The sequence below is a fragment of the Hemitrygon akajei genome, chromosome 5, assembly GCF_048418815.1.
Source record: "Hemitrygon akajei chromosome 5, sHemAka1.3, whole genome shotgun sequence".
Lineage (NCBI taxonomy): Eukaryota > Metazoa > Chordata > Chondrichthyes > Myliobatiformes > Dasyatidae > Hemitrygon > Hemitrygon akajei.
This window is the reverse complement of record NC_133128.1, coordinates 82,448,087-82,467,259: the sequence shown is the minus strand read 5'-3', so window position 1 is coordinate 82,467,259 and position 19,173 is coordinate 82,448,087.

Here is a 19,173-nt window from a genome sequence, read left to right as displayed (position 1 = left end):
CCAAGTCGCAGTTCTCTTGCAGAATGCATCAGGTTTTCCTCCAGGATTTCCCTGTATTTTGCTGCATTCATTTTATCCTCTACCTTCACAAGCCTTCCAGGACCTGCTGCAGTGAAGCATCCCCACAGCATGATGCAGCCACTGCCCTGCTTCACGGTAGGGATGGTGTGTTTTTGGTGATGTGTGGTGTTTGTCTTATGCCAAAAAGCTCAATTTTGGTTGCATCAGACCATAGAACCTTCTTCCAGCTGACTTCAGATTCTCCCACACGCCTTCTGGCAAACCCTACCTTAGATTTCATGTGAGTTTTTTTTTCAACAGTGGCTTTCTCTTTGCTATTCTCCCATAAAACTGTGACTGGTGATGCACCTGGGCTACAGTTATTGTATGCAAGGTCTCTCCTATCTCAGCCATTGAAGCTTGTAACTCCTCCAAAGTTGTCACAGGTCTCTTGGTGGCCTCCCTCACCAGTCCCCTTCTTGCATGGTCACTGAGTTTTTGAGGATGGCCTGCTCTAGGCAGATTTACAGCTGTGCCATATTCTTTCCATTTCTTGATGATTGACAACTGTACCCCAGGGATATTCAGTGACTTGGAAATTTTCTTGTATCCATCTCCTGACTTGAGCTTTTCAATAAGAGTGTTCTTTGGTCTTTATCATGTAATTTTTGCCAGGGTACTGACTCACCAGCAGTTGGACCACCTCCTTCTGATGTTTAGTGGGGATTGGCAGTCTCGCTTAAAGATGCATTATTGCCACCTACTGGACTTGGAATGTGGTGCAGGGTGTTGGGAATTAAAACCCCTACTAGTTCTTTATCAAATGGAAATTAAATTACCCCCAAAAGCCCCATAGATAGTAAATAATGAAAGACAATATTATGAATTAAATTACAATTACTTCTATAACTTTAAAGTTTTTAAATGAAAACTATTAACCTCCAAAGACAGTGGTCCAGCTTTCTTTTTTTTGTAATTTATTTTTTATTGAAGTGTATCATTGAACAAACATTTCCATAAGATGTATTTCAGATACTGTACATATATATCATATAATCATATTTGTCTCAAATCTCCACATAATTATCTGAGGTGTACACTCATAGAAAGGAGAGGAGAGAAAGAACAATCGAAATAAGAAAACTATGTACAAAGTAGGGAGTGATCTTTTTTAACAACATATTCATTGACTTGTGAGAATAAAATCAGGCCTATGAGGTGTTGTGTAGTTAAACCATTTTTCCCACTATGAATCAAATTGTTCCAACTTATGATTAACAGATGCTGTTATCTTCATTTTGTAAATGTCCATTGTAATTTCCATCCATGTATTTAAAGTTGGGCTCTCCTGTGATAACCATTTCCTAGTAAGAGCCTTTTTACCAGTCACCAAGAGTATATTTATTAAATATTTATCTCTTTTCAACCATTCTTGAGGTATATACCCAAAATATATGGTCTTACTCTCTAAGGGTATTTCACATTTAAAGATGTCTTGTAGGGCATTATGTATCCCACTCCAATAGTCTTTGATAACGGGGCATTCCCAGAAAATATGATAATAGCTTGCATTTTGATTTCCACAACTTCTCCAGCAAACAGGGATGTTAATATCATAACGGGATTTCTGAGAGAGTGTAGTAAAATATCGTATCAAGTTTTTCCACCTGAACTCCTTCCGTTTCTGTGAACTGGTACACTTCCATTGATATCTCCATATTGTTGTCCATTCTTCCCCAGATATAATTATCCCTCCTTCCTTCTCCCATTTTGTTTTAAAGTATGAAGTCGAATGTGTTTTAAGATTTGACAAACTCTTATACACGCTTGAAATGATTCTACTACCATTGTCTGAATTATATGCTTTTCTATATAGCTCTATCTGACATGTACTTGCCTTGGTTACATCTTTAACCATCCTGTTAACATATTGTTGCATCTGTAAATACCGATGAAAGTCTTGTTTTTCTAACAAGTGTTTCTCTTTGAGCATTTCAAAACTGAACAGTGTTCCTTCTTTCATTATGTTGCAAATAGCTGTTATTCCTTTCGCTGTCCAGTCCTTAAATCTAGCATCCAGTTTATTCGGTGTAAAATCTGAGTCATATGCACACCATTTAAGAATTGCAATGTCTCTCTCTAGTTTATATTCTTTTATAATAGTTTTCCATATTTTAAGAGTCCATTTCACCCATGGGTTATCAATAGTATTTATGTAACTTTGTAGGTTGTTATCAGCCAAAATTACCTGTATGGGGATGGAAGGTATCTTCTCCTCAATGTTTTTCTATTGAGCGTCATATGATGTGTTGCACCAACATATCACAGCTTTCAACTGTGCTGCAAAATAATAATCTCTAAGAGAAGGGAGGCCCCATCCCCCCTTTTCCTTGGCTAATTGCAAAGTTTTGAGACGAACTGTAGGCCTTTTACCTTGCCATATATATCTTGATAGCATCTTGTTCCATTCATTAAATTGATTTTGGTTAATCTCTACTGGTAGGGTCTGAAAAAGATATAGTAGTCTGGGCAGTATATTCATTTTAATAGATTCAATCCTTCAAAACTGAGACCAAGAAAAGGAATTAGTTTCCATCTTGTTATATCTTCCTTAATTTTTATATATAGGCTGATAATTGCATTCTGATAATTTTGCCAAATCTTTTGACATAATGATGCCCAAATATTTGAAAGACTCTGTGTGCCATGCCCAAGGGTATCTACTTTCAATTTCTCTTGGTGGGCTATAGTAATATGAAAGTAATTGGGTGTTATCTATGTTGATCTTGTATCCTGATAATTGACCATATTGTTCAAAGGATTGCATCAATTTAGGTAAAGAGTATGTTGGCTGCCCTAGATAGATCAAGATGTCATCTGTGTGACAGGCCAATTTATGCTCTGTTCCTTTAATAGTAATTCCCCTGATATCTTCATTTTGTCTGATGTATTGAGCTAATGGTTCCAGATATAATGCGAAGAGTAGCGGTGACCATGCACAACCCTGTCTAGGGTAAAACTATTAGATAAATATCCATTGATGTTAATCCTAGCAGTAGGATTGTCATATAGTGCCTGTATAGTTTTAATAATTGTGTCATGTAGACCAAATCTATGTAAAATTCTGTAAAGAAAATTCTGAATCAAATGCCTTTTCAGCAACCACACTTAACACTATTGCTTCAATTTCATTTTTTTTATATAATCCATAATGTGAAGTGTCCTTCGTATATTGTCTTGTGTTTGGTAGTGTTGTATAAAACCTGTCTGATCCTTATGTATCAGTGTGGGTGGAAACTCTTCTAATCGTTTGGCCATGATGGAGGTAAATATTCTATAATCCACATTAAGAACAGATATTGGTCTAAATGACCCACATTCCATTTTATCCTTGCCTTCTTTTGGTATAGCTGAGATTATCACATCCTTCCAACTGGGTGGCATTTGTGCCTTTTTTAGAGCCCAGTTCAGTGTGGGTAGTAAAACAGGAATTAACTCATTTTTAAATTCTTTGTACCACTCTGCCGTATACCCATCTGATCCTGGTAACTTGCTTAATTTAAGCCTACTAATCGCAGCTTTTAATTCAACTTCAGTTATGTCAGCAGTCATCGTTCTATTTTGTTCTTTGCTTAAAGTGGGTAACTCTAGAGAATTCAAGAAGGTGTCAATTTAGGTTATGCTTCCCCCTGGAACTTTGGAATATGGAGTTTTGTAAAACATTTCAAACGCTTCTTGAATTTCACTTAGCTTATTTTTTTTATCACTTTTGTTCTTGGATCCCTAATTCTATGAATTGTATTTTCTGCGATTTTTTTTTCCGTTTCCACGCCAGTTTTTTTCATAGATTTAGATCCACTTTCATAGTGCCTCTGTTTCAGAAACATTAATTTTTTTTCTAATTTCTTGTGTAGCCAAACTATTAATTTCATTCCTAATTTTTAAAAAATTTCCTCTAGTGTATCCTGTGCCAAACTCCATTTGTGTTTTTCTCTAGTTCCTTCAGCTTATTTTGTTATTCCTCTAATGTTTTATTCCTTATTTTTATATGAAGATATGGCTATAATTTTCCCTCTTAAGACAGCCTTCAGAGTATCCCATAGAATGGGAGGTGAAACCTCTCCATTATCTTTGAATTCTAAGTAGAGACCAATTTCTTTTTTAATTTGTTCCTTAAAATAGGGATCATTGAGTAGACTTCAATTTAGCTTCCACATACTATTCTTTGGTTGTAGGTCAAAATCAACAGATAAATATATAGGTGCATGGTCACTTACATCTATTGTCCCAATTCCACAGGTGATTATTTTGTCTTTATCTTTTCCAAATGTTATGAAATAGTTTATTCTTGTATATAGGGAATGGAAGGCAGAATAATGAGTGTAATCCCTTCTGTCAGGGAAAAGGTCCCTCCGTATATCAATTAAACCAACATCCTCAAAAAGTGTATTAACTTTCTTATGTAAGGACATTGTTTCATAGGTTTTTCTATTGAAGAGTCTAGCTTTGGTTGTAATTGTAAATTTAAGTCTCCCCCACATATCAAGAGAACTTCTGTTTCCACTACCATAATATTAGTAATTTTCTGGAAGAAACTAGTATCACTTCCTGGGGGTGCGTATATATTTAATAAAGTAACTGGATTTCTGTCTATATTTCCCCCTTACCAGAGTATATCTGCCCTCCTTATCTCCCATTTAGAATACTTTTTCAAAATTTAGCTTGCTTGAGATGAGAATAGCAACTCCTCTTCTATGTCCTGATTTATATGCGGAGAAAAATAAATTAGTGAAGCCCATTCTCTTTAATTTTCCATGTTCATTATCACTTAAGTGAATTTCCTGTAAAACTACATGGGCTTGTTCTTTCTTAATTTTTGATAGAATCTTACTGCATTTGAATGGATTCAACAGCCCATTGACATTAAAAGAAAGGAATTTTACTTTGTCCTTAGCCATGTGTATTTATCTGTTAGTATATCATTGAAATTTGTAGAATATAACTTAATCGATCTACTCCCTGAACAAATAAGAACCGAGAAACACGAATGAAAAAAAGGGTAATGAAGGTGTGATTCCAAGGCTGGGGTCTCTCGATGACCCTGGGTTGAGCTAGAAGAAACGTCTAGCCATGGGGAATAGCTCCTCCTACCTGTGAGTTGAGGGCCCCCGCTGCAGTACCTATAAAAGGAGTAAAAAAATTTATGTCCATTACACAGAAATGATTTCCCTGTGTATTCCTCCCATGTATGTATTCTCATTTAGGTGGGGAAAAAGGAGTGAATGAATGAATGAATTAGTAATATAAAATCCACATTATAATACGTATTTCTCAAGATAGGTATATCACCGTCTATTTTTGCTTCCGTTTAGTTTATCCACTTTTAAAGTTAGCCAAACCTTATGGCTGTTCTGGAGGAGGTGAGGGCTGTCATCGGAGAACTCAGTCTCTTCCTAATATCCTTCTCTCGTCTTCCTCCTGTCCCCTGCTTTCTCGGTTCTCTTACTATTTCCCAAGCAGATCAGGATAACTGCTCAGCCAGACTTTCCCTTGGTTTGACCATGCTAACAGGCAATCCTCTGTTGTTCATGTCTGCGGTCGCTTCTTCCACCGTCTGATATAGCTGTATGCCTTTGTAAAACACCCTCAGTTTAGCAGGGTACAGGGATTGGAATTTAATCTTTTCTTACTTTAATATTCGTTTCACTTTGAATATTCCTTCCGTTTCTGTCGGACCACCGGGGGGGTAATCTTGATCGAAGTATATTAACTTCCTGTTCCAGGACACCCTCTTCTTTCCCCAGGCCCTTTGTAGAACCTGCACCTTGCTTTTGAATCGAAGGAATCTAAGTACTATTGAGCACAGCTTACTTTTTCTGTCTCCAGAAGGCCTCGGGACAAGCGCACGATGCGCCCTCTCAATTTCAATCTCCATAGTTGGGGGACTCTCCATTGCTTCCCGCAGCAACTTTTCTGCAAACTCCATCATCGACAACCCCTCCGCTCCTTTGGGAACATTATAAATCCTGATATTTTTCCTTCGTGATCTTCCCTCCTGGTCAAACAATTTACTTTCCTGTTGATTTAATATTTTTATCGTCTTACTTAGTATCTGTTCCACATTTTGCAGGTGATCTTCCACCTTCTCAATTCGTGTCTCTGCCACCGCTATTTTCTGATTGACGTTGGCGAGCTCTGACTTTATATCATCGAGTTGCTGCTTTATATCTTTTTGGACTTCTCTTAACTTTTCCAAAATCCTTACCATATTTGCCACTTCTCCTGAACGAGGCTCAGCGTCAAGTAGTGCAGCTTTCATTTGCTTTCTTTCAACTTTATATGCTTCACATTGCAAAAGAAAAAGTTTAACTGTTTCATAATGATGTCAAAACCTACACACCCCAGAATGATGGTTTCCAACAAGATTAAGGAATAATTAAGCATAGTATACCCAATTCTAAGTCGAGTCAATATAATTCCTTTTCTTGTTTTACCGCCTTCACCTTTACCAACAGTTTTATGTATTCTGTAAAGTTGTTTCCCCTTATGCCCATTATCCCACAAGATGTTTATTTATTGGTACCTGTAATACAGGCACAAAAACAGCCACACCAACATTATTTTTTGATCCATCAGTAAAAATGGTTAACATATAACAATAATTCACCTTAACATATTGATGAACCAACGGACTCTCAGGCATATCAGGATTCTTGGACTTCATTAAAAGCCATAGGAAAAAGCCAAGTTGGGGTACCTACAGTGGGACGTATTGCATAATCCAGCAAACCCATATTCCTATCACAAACAAGAAAAAAATCTGCAGATGCTGGAAATCCAAGCAGCACACACACAATGCTGGAGGAACTCAGCAGGCCAGGCGGCGTCTATGGAAGAAAACACAGTCGATATTTTGAGCGAGACCCTTCAGGATGGCCGAACATTTTAAATTTGAAGGTGAAGCTGATCCCTAAGCTACACAGCCATAACCAAGTATAGATCTAATTAAACAGAGATTTTTGTGTAGCACCCCGAGAATATTTAATGCTCCTTTACATCTGTCAGTTATTTACTGATACGGTGCTTCCATGTCAGCTTATTATCCAGTCGCACACCAAGAAATCTTATCACCGCCACTGCAAGAGTTTGACCATATAATTTCAAATCAAATGCTGGTCTCTTTGTAAAACACATAATGTGTGTTTTAGCTACTGAGAGCTTAAAACCCCATCTATTTGCCCATTTTTGACCTTATTAATTGCTAATTGCATCCTATATACAGTTAAATTCAAATTTCTACCTCTGGTCTATAAAGCTCCATCATCTTCAAAAAGTGATTCACCAACCCCAGTACTTAATTCAGAGAAGTATCATTAATCATAATATTAAACAATAAAAGGCTACAAATACCGCCTTGTGTGGTCCCATAGAACACCTAACACACCTTACCTACCCCTACCTACACTGACCATCCAAGCAAATGAAACCCCTTTTTACAGGGTGCCTGTAGAGACACGGCTGGTTAACCCCTCGCTAACAAGCCAATGGACTCAGCAATGAGGAAACCACCTTTCTCAAACTCCATACATCTAGGGTCAATACAACTTGGACCCCACCAGACCAGGATGTTTCTACCACCCGCACCCCAATCAGAGTGAACACTCTGTAAATGCTGCTCACTTGCAATTGCCCCTCGGCAAGAAATAACAGACCCTACACTGCATACAATTATAAAGAAAGTATATTTACAAATTTTAGCTTTAGTGAACAGTGAATAGGAAAAAGAAAACAAAAATAAAAAGGGCCCATTACAGTTAACTCAGTCCAAATGTGCTATGGAGAGGGTGCAGAGGAGATTTACCAGGATGTTGCCTGGATTGGAGAACAAGTCATATGAAGCAAGGTTAGCAGAGCTGGGACTTTTCTCTTTGGAGCGTAGAAGAATGAGACGGGACTTGATAGAGGTCTATAAGATTATGAGAGGCATAGATAGGGTGGATAGTCAGTACCTGTTTCCCAGGGCAACAATAGCAAACACCAGAGGGCATATGTACAAAATTAAGGGAGGGAAGTTTAGGGGAGACATCAGGGGTAAGTTTTTTACACAGAGGGTTGTGAGTGCCTGGAATGACTTGCCAGGGATGGTGGTGGAGGCTAAAACATTAGGGGTATCTAAGAGCCTCTTGGACAGGCACATGGATGAAAGAAAAATGGAGGGTTATGGGGTAGTGTAGGTTTAGTAAAGGATTATATGGGTCAGCACAACATGGAGGGCTAAAAGGCCTGTACTGTTCCATGGTTCTATAGTAAGCTGGAGCTCATCTTGAAGTTGTCTAACTCACGCACTGGACCCACGGTCTGCGTGAAAGCACACACCACCTTCCAAGCATTGCTCGAAATCCATCCCGAACAAACTGGCTCCCTCATGGGCTCCCTTCCTCCTTGAAGCCATTCATCTGCACAAAGCACCTTGTGCACAGGGACGGCCTCAGCATCTTCCCTCCTGTCTTCTCCCAGCTCCCCCTAAAAAGACCTCGACCCACACCAGTGTCCGTCACAAAATCCTCTCCAACCAGCGTGCTCTAGAACCTTCTCCCAATTCCACCACCCTGATTGGCTGAAACACCATTCCTAAACTGAACAACATAGCCCTCTTTATCTTTAGCTCAAACCCAAACATGCTAAAAGCAGAACAGACTGCTCTCATAAAACTGTTAAAATGAACTACCTACAGCATAGCAGTAAAAATCTTAACCGGGTGTTACACTCTCCCCCCCACCAAAAATAGTCATCCTCATGACTTTGAAATTTATCAACCCATTATTAATAACACAGTTTTCAATGGAAGTTCATGATGTCAGGACCTCCAATCCATTTGTAAATGGTAGTGACGGTTCTCATGAGGGGGATGGATGCAACACTCTGTTCCCCTGGGGTGTCATAGGCCAGTCTATCTGGGGGTGTCCTGACTCTTTGAGACCTCCTTGTCCCATCTTCAGCTTCTCCAGTTTCAACCACTGCTTGTGACCCTTCCTGTCTACCAGAGGGCGCCTGCCCCTGTCTGTCACTCATGTCTTCCGGCACTTCAGGTCCCTCTGCTCCATGACTGAACTTCCTTCAGTTTAAGCCGGTGCTGCCAAACATCTTCAACCTCCACTGCTGCTTACCAACGAGAGCTCTCTCAGAAAGGCGTGTCCTCGGTTGCTCTAATAGTGTGGCAGGTACCAACATCAGACTTGTCAGTAGAAAAGAAATCTTCGCATTCCAGCATCTTCTCAGTTAATCTCATTTTCCATTCCTCGGACATTCTGGCAAATTTGTGGCTTCCTGTCACTAGCCACTCCTCCAGGATGTAACATGACAGGCTTAGACCGGATGTACACACAGTTCCTTGTTTCTGCTCATCATCCTGCTTAGAAGGAACTTGTACCTTCTCAAAAGCAGCTCTGAACACAGGGTGAATGGACAAGGTTTTCTAAAAGCTCTCTCCATTTCTCTCCTTGCATGCTCCCATGAGCCTTCTCACAACGGCAGTATTCGTTCCCACAAGAATGGAAGCTCCAGTCTTTGTAACCAGATCTGGACAGACCAACACTGGTGTGTCAATAGTCTGAGTTACTCCCACACCTGCTTCCAAATACTCCAGCTTCAATGACAAGTAACCTACGTATGGGTACTTATCAGTACTAAGCTCCTGAAACTCAAGGGTACAAAGTGTCATCAAATACTGGTTGTAAAAGGATCTATCAAGCAGAGTAACTTGAAAACCTGAGTCAAGTGTGGCTCTTACATAAACACTTTCAATCTATATGGATACACCAGAGCTTGGTCCCTCTAAACCTTCAGGAATAGTGTTTTGTGTTGTAGTATTTCCCTTCAAACACTGATACGAATGTATTCTCTCCAAAACATCAGTCCATTTCTTTACTGGGTCCCTCCATAGATTTTCCTGTCCTTCACACTCCCACTTAAAATATCCATCTTCTGCACAGTTGTAACAGAAAATACCAGTCACTTCCCTGGTCAAGGGACCCCGCTCCAGCTTTGTTACGCTTGGTGGCAGCACCAGCCAATATCATTCGAGGTACAGTACCTCGGTCCTCCGATCTTTCATGGCATCCTGCAAAACCCTTGTTTGTGTGACATCAGGGGTCTCTTCAGCAACAGAGGCTACTACTGAGGATTTTGCCCTCCTGACAGAGCCCTTGTGCTCCTCCATCACATTTTCCTCCTTTCTAACTTCTCTGAGTAACTTGATCAAAGATGGGGGAGGGCTCATCTCGCGGGTTATTCGAATACGTAGAGCAATCCCGTCGTGTGACAGCATGCCCTTCACAACTTGCTCCATCCTCAACAATTTCTCTCAGACAGTTGAATACCCCCCTTGTGGCACAAACAGTGCAGCAATTTCTCCAACTTGAAAATGGAGGCAGACAACTTCTCTCCTTCCTGATATGTGTGCCTAAACTTCATCGTGAGATCGGCTGCATTTTCAATAGTGCCAAAAGCATCAGCTCGCATGGAATTAGCTGATGTGGCTAATGAATTTTCTGCCTTGAGGAACCTCACTATATCATCTGCTAGGCCAGTGGTTCCCAACCTTTTCTATGCCCCACACACCTAGGAAATGTTTGATAAATGTTCGTACCCCCTACAAAAGTAATATCACATTTGAAGAAGAAGTCTAATTTCTAATTTTTGAACCACATACAATACTGCAGGTGAACAAATTGAACTTAAAAAAATAAGCTTTTAAGTCAGTGCATAAGATGCAAATATAAATTGTGCAATTAGATTCACACAAGTATGTTGTTGCAAATGGAATGAGGACACGGAGTGTTTTTCCACCAGGTCTTGGGAACATATCTAGTGCTGCGCACCAAAACTCCTCAAAAGTCTTGCTTTCAAATTGTATTTCAAGAGCTCGATTTGTCCTCAAATCAATAAGATCTTCCTTCAGCTCTTCATCATCTGACATTTTCTCCAAATTGTAGGAATATGGATTCATGATCCATTCTTCTGAAATCTTCAAGTCTCCGGCAGCAAAATATCCATCAAACGGTTCTGACAGCATTTCCAAATGAGCCACAATTTCTTCACGCACAGTAGGAGTTATGGATCCAGCATCATCAACCATCTCTTCTAGTGAAGGAAAATTTGAGAGACTGCCTCTTTTCATCCTTCGACGCCAAAGACGTAACTTTTCTTTGAAGGCATTCAACTTTTCACAGGCCTTCAATATGTTTATCCCTTTTCCTTGAAGAGAAACACTCAGGTCATTCATATGAGTGAAAATGTCAGCTAAGTAAGCCAGCATTTGAGTGAATTCCTGTAATTCCATTGCCCCAACCAGATCACATTCACGCTCCTCCAGAAAAACTTTGATTTCTTCCCGCAGTTCAAAGAAGCGGGTTAAAGCTTGTCCTCGTGACAACCAATAGACTTCTGCATGGAAAAGCAAAACTGAATGCACACTTCCCAGATCCTCACAAAATTATTTGAAGATGCGATGGTTCAAAGCACGCCCCCTGATCCAGTTGATGATCTTCACACAAGTATCAAGGACTTTCTTCAAATTTGGAGGCAATGTTTTTGATGCCAAAGCATGCCGATGAAGAAAACAATGCGTAACTTGCAAGTCTGGAATCTCCTTTTTCATTGATGCAGAAAAGCTAGGTTTATTTCCAAGCATTGCAGGTGCGCCATCAGTGCACAAAGAACCAATGACTTTGATATCTAAATCATGTTTGGCAAAGAAGTCTTTCACCAGCTGCATCACATCCTTTGCAGTTGTGTTTGTTTTCAGATCTTTACAAAACAGGAAATCTTCCTTCACAGCACCATCATTGACATACCTCACTCATGTGATGAGTTGACTATAACTGGAGACATCAGTTGACTCATCCAACTGAATAGAGATTTTAAGAGGACTAGCTCTGACATCTGAGATGACTTGGTCCAAAATATCTTCACTCAAATCACTGATTCGGTTGTGAATGACATTATTTGATAGGGACACCTGTTCTAATTTTTTTCTTGCTTCTTTGGCCAGGATAATTGTTGCCATTTCCAGTGCACATGGCTTGATGAGATCTTCCGCAATTGTATGGGGCTTTTTGGATTTGGCCAGTTTATATGCCACTTGGTATGAAGCAAGAAGTAGTGGTTTCTCAACAGAAACAAAACCTAATTTTGGAAGAGTTCCTTGTGAATCAAAACGAGGTCTTTTGATTTTCAATGACCCAACATCAGCTCTGCCATGCTTGTTCTTGAAGTGCTCTTGAGGCTTGAATGGCTTCAGATTTGAGTTGGAGAACACAACGCTACAAAGAATGCACTGGGGTTTTTGCAAGTCATCATTTCCTGTTGTGCAAGTGAAACCGAAGCACACATCGTCATCATTCCATTTCCTTCTTTTTGACATGATGAAGGGTTAAGGGTAAAGAGAAAATTATGAGCTAATATGAGAAAAACTGTCTGACTAAGTCAGGGATTACCACTTTACTCAACCAGACAAGCCTATAGCAAAGTATCACGAGAAAAACGCTTTTGAATATTATATTACGATATTATCTGTGGTTACGCCAAGATAAATTGTTGGGTGGAAATGTTATGGGAATGTGACGCGATTTATTAGGGTAATCTGTACTGAATTTACACACCTATTTCCGATGATTACCGGAGATATGAACTCCCATCACACGATTCAAAGTCCTCGGTGCTAACCATGATACCTCCTCAACTAACACAATTCAAAATTATCAACGATTCAAGAAAAAAACCTTTTAAGAGAAAAAAACCTTCGAAATTCAAAAACTTCTTTAATGCATTGAGACAAATACAAATGAATGACTGCAGCTGCTTTTTATCAAAATGCAGCTTTAAAAAATTTTATAATTGAATTATTTACCTACCGTTTGCGGGTTTGGTTTTAACGCGAAGTCGTTACTCGATGGTTGATTCGGGACGTATAAAGATTTTGGCATTATGAGATGATTTTTAACTCTGAGATGTAACCTAGCTAACATTGATGAGACTCCTCAACTCTGAGGTGTAACTCCCAGGTAACACTGATGAGAATCCTCAACGCTGACTCGGGCAGCGGGAGACTGGAGTGTGCTTGGGACAAATGTTACTACCACTTCTCAAGGCACACTGGCAGCTGGCTGAGTGATGACTCGTGACTCATCACTCAAGCACACAAGCCACTCTTTGTCGCACCCCCTGAAATTCCATCTCGCACCCCAGGTTGGGAACCCCTGTGCTAGACCCTTTAATTTCTCTGTCAATCTCAGTTTGTTCATATTATATGAGCTCTGCCGTTCATCCACTAACTGAGATGTTTGCTCAGCCCAAGCCTCATATTCTTCTTCCCCATTGGGTGTGGGCTTAACCCCAGAGAACTCTCCCAGCCTACAATAACGTTGTCTCTCTGCATTTATCAAACAGTGAGGTAAAAGCCAAAACGAGCCAAAATTTAAATCAGCCACTGAAGGACTCCATAGACCTTTCACATCAGACAGCTCCGTCCCCTCACCTTGCAGCAACTTGTCTTTAAAGTCTCTGCCCTCACTTACAGGAGACTCATCTTCCAATTCATCACCCTCGGCTCTACTCACCCCTTTTTATAAAAGTATGGACAGCCCAATCTGGGCACCCCAATCGTACCAAGCAGATCCACTCCTGTCACATCCTTGCTAGTCTGGACTAACACAACATCCTTATCAGCCAATTAATCAAAATGGCGTTCAATGAGCGTAACTTTCCCTAATACTTTAACGGTATATAAAACCCTAATCAACTATTTATCTGGGCTGCAGATTTCTGCCCTGCTCATAACACAAGCATTAGTTGTGGATAATCCCTTTGAATTGCTCCAAAGCTTAATCTCTGCGACGTCCATAATCAAGTATCTTAATCACTTTCCTGGACACTAGTTTAAACACATAAACCACATAATCAATTCTTACAGAAAATACACAGTATTAGTGAATCAGATCCCAGTCGAGCCCCTTTTTACTGGGCGTCTCTAGAAATACAGCTGATTAGCCCTTGGACAAGCCAATGGATTCAGCAGTGAGAAAACCACCTTTCTCCAACTCCGTACCTCTAGGGTTGATAAGACTTGGGTCCCACCAGACTGGGAGAGCCAGGATGTTTCGACCACCTGCACCCCAATCTGAGCGAATACTGTGTAAATATCGCCCACTTGCAATTACCTGCCAGCAACAGATCGTAACTGCATACAATTATAAAGTAAGTATATTAACAAATTTCAGCTTTATTGAACAGCGAGTGAAGGAAAGGTACGTCCTATCCGGAGTTTCTCTGGTTAGCGGACGATTTCCCTCCGTGCCTCTCTGATGTAGTGGGGAACCACGTACGAGGCAAGTTACAGCAGTGGTTTGCCATTGCCTTCTGCCTGGTGAGTTTCCAAAGAGATCACCGGCTCATAACCCAGCACAGATAGAAAGCGTGCAGGGGAGCCGGCTGGATTCGAACTCAGGACCTTTCGTCCCGAAGTCCAACGCTGATGCCACTAGTAGTGAAAAGAAATGAAAAAGATTTAAAAGGGCCCATTACAGTTAACCCAGTCCAAATGTGCACGCAAGTTGGAGCCTATCTTGAAGTTGTCTTTAACTCACATGCTGCATCTACATGAAAGCACACCTTCCAAATGTCGCTTGAAATCCATCTTGGGAGAATTTGTCCTCCTCGAAGCCATTCATCTGCACAAAGCATCCTCAGCCATCTTCCCTCTTGTCTTCTCCCAGCTCCCCCTAAAAAGACCTTGATCCACATTGGCATCCGTCACAAAAACCTCTCCCCCCAGCGTTCTCTAGAAACTTCTCCCAATTCCACCATCCTGATTGGCTGACACAACATTCCTAAGTTGAACAACAAAGCCCTTTATCTTTAGCTCAAACCCAAACATGCTGAAAGCAGAACAGACTGCTCTTACAGAACTGTTAAAATGAAATATCTACAGCATAGCAGTAAAAATCTTAACCAGGGCATTACATTAAAAACTCGGAACAAAGATATAAAGCTTTCCTCCAACTCCTAATTTCCATAATTTAATCAAAGGACATTCCTTCCATAACATATCATATGTTTTTTCAATATCATAAAATACTTCCAAACATAAAACTCAATCCAATGTTGTTCTACCCTTTCAAAATCTGCTCTGATAAAATGCTGTATCACCTCTTTTTTCCAAAATATAATTCAACCGCTCATTACCATACATTTTATAAGTTGACATAAATGTGACATTAATGATATCGATCTATAACTCGAAGGATCTGACCGGGGTTTCCCAGGTTTTAGAACAGTCACTACCACTGTCATTTTTCATGAGGAGGGAAGATGGCCTAAACTCCAAATATGATTCAAATATGTTGTTATCTCAAGAGAGTTGTCAGCTATATTGTATGATTAAAGATACAATAACATATATCATCCCCTCCTGGAGCCGTCTGACCTGTACTATTAATGGCTTTCTTAAATTCATACAAAGGAAACTCAACATCAGTAATACTCTCATTGCTACAGCTGGCTTCCAACACATCAGGGTATTCACTTAGAACCTTGTCCCTACATTGCTTAGCCTTTTCACTTAAATTATCTTGATTATGAACTGCAGTAAATGCCCAAGCCATTAACTCAGCCTACTCTATTTCAGTAACAATCGTATTACCTTCTTTAATCAATACTGGAATGTTATTAGCACAGTGAACCCCCCCCCCCCATTTTTTTAAATTATTCCCCAAACATCTCCAAATTTAGTATCTCTTCCAATACTATCACCATATGACCTCCAGTAAACCTTTATCGCAACCTTCACTATTTTCCTCACCGTGCCCTTTTATACTTAATAAGGTCACTCAGAGAGTGATACTTCTTAACTTTCCCAAATACCTTAGTTCTCTCGCTAATTGTCTCTGCACACTCCTCAATTCCCCATAGCACAGGGCTTTCTCCTATGAATGCCCTTTTTAATAGGAATCACTTCCTCCGTAGTTTGATGAATTATGTGACATAACCTCTCATTGCAAAATTCCACATCAGCTTCAACATTCAGCCCTGACAGATGTTCATCACATAAAACCTTAAACTTCCCCCAATTTGCTTTATCAAAATTCCACCTCCTAAAAGTGGCCTCTTGTCCCCCATATAAACCCAAACCCAGGCTTATAAACATAGGAAAATGATCATGCCCCAGTGTTTCATCTCCCATGACATCCCTCTCCCTCACTCCAGTCAGAATGTTCGAAACTAAAGTTAAATCTATCGCTGTTTCAGAACATTAAATCTCGTACCCCTCCCATCAGTAAAGCACACAAGATGGGAAATCTCTAAAAATTCTTCTACAATCAAACCATTACCATCATTCTGTGAACAACCCCACAGTGAACTATGTGCATTAAAATCCCCACACCATACAACCTTCAGTGAACTAGAACTACATATGCTTTCTAACAAATCAATCAGAGTTTTCCACAAGGGTTGTAAAAATTTACCATTGTTATAGCCCTACCTGTTGAATCAAATATTTCTACCTCAAGTCTCTCATTTACTTCATTCACATCCACAACTCAATATCATACCCCAATCCTTATAAAACTTGCAACAACACTTGCTCTACCAACTTATCTGTCACGCCTAACTACAATATAATCCTGCAAAGAAAATTGTAAATGTGGTAACAACCAGGTTTCCTAAATACATATAACATCCGGTGGATTTGATAAATCAGAAATAAACTTTTTAAAGTCTTGACCATTAATAATCAGGCTTCTCACATTACACTGAAATATTCTTAATCTCATTATGTATCTTGTCAAGGTGACTGAAATACAGACACCCCACCCATCAAAGCTTCATTTATAGCTACGCACGTAAGATCTGTTATACCAAGATATTTTTCAGCAGCTTTCACAATAATTTTAATTTTCTCAGTATGACTAGATGTTTGAGTACAAATCACCACATCTGTTATAAACATCACAAACTTCATTTTATCAACTAGTAAAGTATCTTTCCTTAGAGAACTGTGATGCCGACATGTAGCTTCTGACGTCACATTCTGTTCTCTGACTGGCAATACTTTATTCTGCTTAACTTTTTGCAAGGCCTCTGCATAAGACACACCTGTCTGTACGTTAACCTGGTGAACTTCAGCTGCCTTCTTAAGCACGTCACATCCTCTATAAGCTGCACTATGTTCTCCTCCAAAATTACAACAATAAGCTCTACACCTTCTCGACAATCTTCATACCTATGATCCCCACCGCTCTCACTACATCTTACTTTCCCACAACATAGCCAAACCTCTGACATTTATAACACCTAAGCTTGGGGAATATAAGCTCATACACTATAACAAACATACCCTAAACTAACTTTATCAGGGAACTTCACCTCATCAAAACATATCGATACAGATAAACTGCATCCATTCCCCATTTCTAACTACTTGTAATCTCTTTACCTCCTTAACCTTATTTCCCAATAAATGAAATTTAACCTCCTCTATTGACATCTCCACTGGAACACCCGTTATGACACCCCTAATGCCTCTATTTTTATTAGGCAACATAGATAATATCTTTTTGCCAAGCAAAGTCTTCAAACGTAATGCCTTCTCACTGTTTCTTGTCCTTACAAACGATTAACACATCCCCTCCTCTTAAGGTACAAGCAGAATCTGTAATCCCTATGGCCGATTTTAACTCTGTAATTAATATAATGGGATTGTTAGAGGGTGGCTGTTCTAGGTTAAATTTAATCAATACCTTGAAATCCTCTGTCCTTTTTTTCAAAATATCCCACCCTTCCTCTCCATTGCTTGAAATCGCTGCAATATAATCTTTCTTTTTCCGTTTTCCACAGCTAGATTCAACTTCAGTCCAAACACCTCCTGTCAACCCGCTCACACCCAAACCCTCCATTTGCGGATCCTCTTCCAGATCCTCCCCCCGTACCTGAACCAACACTATTTCCCATCATCCCCACACCATTCACAGCCAGCACCACCACCCGGCGCTCCTTCGAGCGGCCCACCAGCCAGCCAGCAATTGGACCTTCCAGAAACAGGTGTCTTTTTACCACAATCATTTTGACTGCAAAGAGGTGATTTCCATTTAAATAATTATGCAATTAATTTGATGTGTCAGATTAAAGAGGTGACAATATTTATGGAATCAAATATTTTGTATTTAATATCTGTAATCAATTCAGATTATTTTACAGAGATCTGAATTCACTTTGACATGAAAGAGACTTTTTCTGTTGATCATTGTTAAAAAAAAGTCAAATTAAATCCACTGTGATTCAATGTTGTAAATCATTAAAACATGAAAACTTCCAAGGGGGTGAATACTTTTTTTAGGCACAGTATCTGTCAGAACTGAGAGAGACATGGTTATCTGTCTGACTGAGAGAGACACGGTTATCTGTCTGACTGAGGGAGACACGGTTATCTGTCTGACTGAGGACACGGTTATCTGTCTGACTGAGGGAGACACGGTTATCTGTCTGACTGAGGGAGACACGGTTATCTGTCTGACTGAGAGAGAGACGGTTATCTGTCTGACTGAGAGAGAGACGGTTATCTGTCTGACTGAGGGAGACACGGTTATCTGTCTGACTGAGGGAGACACGGTTATCTGTCTGACTGAGAGAGACACGGTTATCTGTCTGACTGAGAGAGAGACGGTTATCTGTCTGACTGAGGGAGACACGGTTATCTGTCTGACTGAGGGAGACACGGTTATCTGTCTGACTGAGAGAGAGACGGTTATCTGTCTGACTGAGGGAGACACGGTTATCTGTCTGACTGAGAGAGACACGGTTATCTGTCTGACTGAGGGAGACACGGTTACCTGTCTGACTGAGGGAGACACGGTTATCTGTCTGACTGAGGGAGACACGGTTACCTGTCTGACTGAGAGAGACACGGTTATCTGTCTGACTGAGGACACGGTTATCTGTCTGACTGAGAGAGACACGGTTATCTGTCTGACTGAGAGAGACACGGTTATCTGTCTGACTGAGGGAGACACGGTTATCTGTCAGAACTGAGAGAGACACGGTTATCTGTCTGACTGAGAGAGACACGGTTATCTGTCTGACTGAGGGAGACACGGTTACCTGTCTGACTGAGAGAGA